Source organism: Tamandua tetradactyla, chromosome 6 (genome assembly GCF_023851605.1).
Source record: "Tamandua tetradactyla isolate mTamTet1 chromosome 6, mTamTet1.pri, whole genome shotgun sequence".
Classification (NCBI taxonomy): domain Eukaryota; kingdom Metazoa; phylum Chordata; class Mammalia; order Pilosa; family Myrmecophagidae; genus Tamandua; species Tamandua tetradactyla.
This window is the reverse complement of record NC_135332.1, coordinates 119,695,142-119,701,141: the sequence shown is the minus strand read 5'-3', so window position 1 is coordinate 119,701,141 and position 6,000 is coordinate 119,695,142. Positions and strand designations below refer to the sequence as shown.

The 6,000-nt window shown below is 34.4% G+C and overlaps 1 long non-coding RNA gene across 1 annotated transcript in view; it reads right to left on the bottom strand.

The window, feature by feature from the left end:
* Positions 1-1,811: 1,811 nt before the first annotated feature.
* The window catches only part of LOC143686316 (uncharacterized), a 94,582-nt gene continuing 90,393 nt past the window's right edge, over positions 1,812-6,000 (bottom strand). Inside the window, exon 3 of the long non-coding RNA XR_013177023.1 lies at positions 1,812-2,034. This is a non-coding gene — a long non-coding RNA (uncharacterized LOC143686316). The remainder of the gene's footprint in view (positions 2,035-6,000) is intronic.

Sequence of the window (6,000 nt, the reverse complement as noted above, 5' to 3'; positions counted from 1 at the left end):
TTACCAGAGCATGAGATACACAGCCCCAGTAAAATCTATCACCAGAAAAGGGTTAACTGGCTAAACCAGAGAACATGGGGGGAAAATGCAGTTATTGCTATAGACTCTTCTTGAAAGACAGAAAGAAAGAAAGACAGAGAGAGAGAGACTTACTTTTCCCTTCCTTCCATGCTCCAGTTTACTGTCAGTGCTTTCTATTGGTTAATTTTACTCAGAAACCAGTTGCTAAGTGCTTCTGGGAAATGTAGTTCCCTGTGTCAGTGCAGAACGGAGGAGGGGCAGAAAACTGACTTGAGAGCAAACATGCAAATGCCAGCACTGATTGCAAAGCCCATACCCTTTCCACTATACTATATGGCACAGGAGAGTGGGTAGTAGAAATAAAGGCACAGAGGTGAAAAAGGATGATGTATATGCTGGAATAATAAAAGAGTGCCTCTTGGCTGCTGCACCTGGGAAACGTCGGAAAAGTAGGGTAATGCAGCAAAATGGGGAAATTTGAGTGCCAGGCTAAGCTGTTGTTTAAAATTTAAACAAAAGACAATTTGGACCAGGAACATGATGCAATTAGCATGGTATCTGGAGAACATTAATTTGAAAAATCATAAAGAGCAAATTGGAGAATGTTGGTTAGTAAGGAATAAATCACAGGGGATAAATGATAATGACAGTGTTGTGAAGAGCTATAATTTATTTTTCATCTAATACGTACTAGCTACTGTTCTACATAATTTATCCCAGCTGTTCTCATAACAATTCTTTAAGGCAAACATCAGTACCTTAATATACAGAGAAACTGATAATCAGAGACTTTAAGTGAGATTCCCACTTACAATGAGTAAGTGGCAGGGTCTCATCTCAACTAACCTTAATGAAATAAAATACATGAAATTATTCTGGATCATTCAAAATCGATGTGTTTATGAACATGGAGCTTAATACTAAAACTGGCATATGTTACCATGTCAAACAAAAATTGTCTGTGTTGTTAACCTTAATTTCCCTGATTGATAATGCTGGATAATTTTCTTTTTTCTGATTGGTGGCTGGTTTGGGTATTTAGTGGAATATAGATCCTATTACCAATTACAATGGACTTTTCCCTGATTCTCTCTGTAAATTGGATTATCTTTTAATTTGAAACTTTCCTGTGATAAATGAAATATTTTGTCACAAAACATGCACATATTGAAGTAATGCCCTCAATACCTATATTAGAAGGATTTATAAAGCCAACAGAATGCTGACATATATTGAATATCTAAATTTTGTTTCTATATAGAGATGTTTTAATATTTTCTCCACGAGAGCTTAACGTTTTCTCCAGTTTTTTGTTAATCACTGTCTGTAAATAACTATCATCTACAATATACACATATGGGTGTTCCCTAGAATTTCAATAATTTTATCACCAAGTGAACAGTTCTGTCACAATAATTTATCTGTTCAACATTTGTACCTATGTACATTCATTCATTCCAAATCATTTGCATAATACCCCTACAATCCCTAGTAACCCTTGAAGAAATTTGATAATGATTTTTAAAAAATTTATTTGGGGTTTAAATTATCTAAGTAAATTAGGTGTATAAAAGACTTATTTTGGCATTTTGATTGAAAGCAATGACCATTGTTATTTGGCCTAGTTTTCATTGTGCTTTTTGTTAATATTTTTCTCAATGGATAGGCCTGGTCTCCCTACAGCTGGAACTATCTAATATAAGAGATCTAATGTGGCAGTTTTTCTTTTAATTCATAGTAACAATGAGATGTTATCCCATTCACCCCCATCATATCCTTTCTAAATATCAACTGAAAAGTTGGTTTAAGAAACCTGAGGCATTTTAACAACATGAGTCAGAGACTGAGTCAGAAGTATTGTTGGAATCAGAATGACTCCTTATCATTGTTCAGTTGAATCTATAATGACTAGTATTTATATTCTTCAATAATTGTCCGTGTCCTTCCTGTTTCTTCTCGGAATATTAATCTGATGGAGATAATAGGTCCACACTTCTGAAGTAAATGATGGTGCTGTAGAGAAAGTAAATAGACATATTGTTCTTTTTACATTTGATTCATTGCTGTCCATAAAAGCACATATTTTTGATAGTTCTGAGGATTTTCATTCTTATGAAGCATCAGGCCCAAATGCTAGAATCTATTTACTCTGAACCAAAAAGTCTGCAGCAAGCCAGAGGCATATACTTTCCATTTGTTAAATACCTTGGTTGTTCTAGCAACTGTTGTTCAAATTTTTCAGCAGGCGACATTTCTGTAATTTCTGTCTATAGACGTTCTTTCTTCCCTATGACATTTGGGACCTTCCCAAATATTTACCCAGAATTCCAAATACCATTTAAACTTGTAAGAACTAAAGCGAATAGGTATCTTGTAGAGCAGGTGAGGTCTTAGAACCTTCAGGCTATACAGCAATAGATTAAATGACCTCTCAAGACCCCCTCTAGTACGATATTCTATGGGACTGATAAACCACAGAGATAGCCATACAAAGAAGATACAATGAAACTGGTTCTATTATCCCAGCATTTAATCGTTTTCTGTGTATGGAGTTCAAAGCTGAAAGTTTCAACAAAGATTCTACTAACACAGTGTTTCCTGCACATACTACTTTTATGCTTATAATACTTTCTTACTTCGGTTTTCAAAAGCCAACAAATGTGTGTTTTTTGTAATTTCAAAAGTACTTTTAGTAACAGGGGATATTATTAGAGATTTTTAAAAATATGACCATGGAATGAGAGTAATAAAGTTGGATTTGGGCTTAGGTCTACCAGGACAACTAAAGGAATAATAAAAAAGGATAAGTATAGATTTTCAGTAGACAGATAGAAAAATAAATTTTGAATAGAGACATCCTAATCAAATGAAAAAAAAAAAAAAGAAAAAGAAGGTGTTGATGAGATAGTTAAAGGACTTTGAGAAAGAGTACATGAAATATGCTGAAAGTAAATTAACGTATGTTCAAGGGCTATGCATATCATTTAGAAATAAATATGGTTTTAGTTAGAATAAAATGTGAATGTGAAGACGCAGATGAGTCCAAAAACTAATCAAATTCAAAAAAGAAGGAAATGTACGCATAAAACATGAGGTGGAGAGAAGCACTGAGATTACTAGATGAAGTTAAAAGTGTAAAAAATATAATAAGAAAATTAAGGGTAGAAAATGAAAGGAAGATTGCACAAGAGTTTGAGATAAATCAGCATACTTTCAAGTACAGAGGTAAGAAGAGGTCAGGGCTGAGATAATGGGACCTCCATGAAATGGAAAGTGTAATTTATTCACTGAAGTGGTGGATATTGCTATCAATTTTAATGACTTCTTTGCATCAGCTTTTGGATTAGAGAATGAAGAAAAGATACTAGCAAAGAGACATATATTTGCATATCGCAGGGAAGGAGGATGAAATAAATATCAAGTTAGAGCAGTGATTAAGTTATTAAATTATTTAATTTCAGGCAAACTGCAGGGAAAAAATTGAAAGCCAGCCTGGATTTCAGGAAGCAGAATCAAAAAAGAATAAGACCCTTGTCAGGTACATTTAGAAACTTTAGGGATGTCAAGGAAAAAACAGCCATCAAGACTTCAAGACTCACTTATTTTCATACCCACAGTCTGAAATAATTCTTGAAAATGTAAAACTCTGGCAGCTATGTATATAAATTTAGTCAATCACAGAAAGCTTGATTAACTTTTTATGAAAGAATTTTGGTGTGAAACTATATATATCTATATAAAAGAGAGAAAGAGCTTTTATGCCTCACTAGAGTATAAGCACTCATGGAAGTACTTGAGGCAGTTGTTCGCGTACCCACTGCTGTGTGAATAATGGAAACACACACAGAGATAGGCAGTGGAGTACAGAGCATGCTGTAGCCATCATTGCTTCATGCTGCCTAGCAGCTTGAAGAAGCCAAATCCTCAAAGCAAATTATCCAGCCGGAGCTTCATGCTTACCCATACCCTGATGGGGAACACAGATAAAAAATCACATATTCCCCATCCTAATCAGTGTAGAGCTAAGTGATTCATTAGTGCACATGAAATCAAAGTATCATCTAGCTAATAAGACTGCTTGCAAAATATTTGTTAAATTTTTCTGTGCTATGATCTCACATATTCCTGCTGAAAATTACTACATCCGAAGACTTCATGAAACGGTAAAGATGGAACTGATCTCAGTGTTGATGAGTTATACTTCACAGGAAACAGAAGATTACCTGGTAACTTTTGGCAGTGTATGTTGTCTTCAGCAGCTTCTAATGGACTAGAACTCTATTGTAGAGGAGGTTGTATTTTTTATACATAACATACTTGTGTCAAAGACCTAAAGCAACAACCAAACCTGTGTTTATTTGGACAGTCAAGGTTCAATAATTAAAATAGTAAATTTTTGTGATGAGGTGTAAATGCTGCACACACTGGCTAGGCAGGACTTAGGAGACCTAAGTACTGTGTGATGTACATAGGCCAAACAAACTTAGTAAAATCTCTTTATTTCTAATTACAAATGCTCCAAAAGAGGTGGAGAGAGAAAGTGTTGTAGCATTGTGAGAAAAGAGAGACCACATCCAGCTGGGATAATCAGGAAACTATCAGAATTGTAGTTGAGGCTTAAGGTTAGAGCAACTTTAGATGTAGAAGGGGAACGTGGGGTGTCACACTTGGTAGATCAAGGAGCATGAATTCTATCACAGTATCTGGGAAAGCTTTTGCATTCGGGACAAAGTATTGAACTAAAAGGAGAACTAAAGGGGAAAGATGATAGGCTATAATTGTAAGTGGAAGATAATTTACAGTAAGCCTTGCATGCCAGCTTAAACTATTTAGAATTTACTCAATAGGAAACGAGTCAATTCATGTTAAGCAAAGAAGTGTTAGGTTCTGGCAAAATTAACTTGAAGTGATATGCAGAAAGGATTGGCAAAGCTATTCTAGGGCCCATGTTCAAGTGATGGAGAGCTGGAGAGTCTTTGTGAAGGAAGAATCCACAGGACATGGAAAGTGATCAGATAAAAGGCAAGGAGAAATGAGATACTGGAGTTGAAAATTACCTGGATTAATGATGTCATTAATACAAATAAGACTATCAGGAGGCAGAACAGGACAGTAAATAATAGGCCTGATTTTGAAAATGTTAAATTTGAGGTATAACCAAATATAACAAGGAGAAATGTACAATCTGTTATGCTATTATATTATTGAAAATGATTGCCAAAACCTATTTTTTACTTAGTACTAAGCAAACTAATGCTTTTTTTAAATTATAAAAACAAGTATAACTCCAAAATGTTGGCCATTAGATAAAATTCTGTCAACATGAGCTGTAGGAAGGATTAAAGAGGGATAAAAGACAAAGCTTAAAAATATTCACAAGAAATTCTCTCAATTGAAGCAAAAATAAACTGATAAAGGTATTAGACTAAATCTAATGTTCATAAAACAGCATATATTCAGAACTACTAAGAAATAATCTAAAACATACTACTTTTGACACATATGATCAAGTTCAAATATAATTACTATGTAACAGGATTCTGAAAAAAAATTACTTCCTTCTCAACTCTGACACAGCCTCTCACATCTCTGTTTGTTTTCTGAGCCGAGCATCCAAAAATCTTTGAAAGATTTCAACACTGAGTATAAACGCTTCTTTAGGAGTGACTCTGGCTGTAGAAGTGTTTCCATTTGTCAATAAAGGAGGCTGAGGAGACTGAAAATTGGATCAACTGCTTTCTACAGAAATAAAGTCTAAAAAATTGCTTTAGCAGGATTCAACATTCAGCATGTCTATAATGTAAATCTGCCAATCCCTCCTCATCTTATTTTCATGCTGACTCAACTGTTCTCAATTTAGAGAAACAACCATCACCTTAAAAAATGACAATTCAGTGATGTAGAATTCTCCACTTATTTGGTTTGACATGATTTAATTGACATCAAATCTGACAGCTTTTATTGTTTTATTTTTATCAT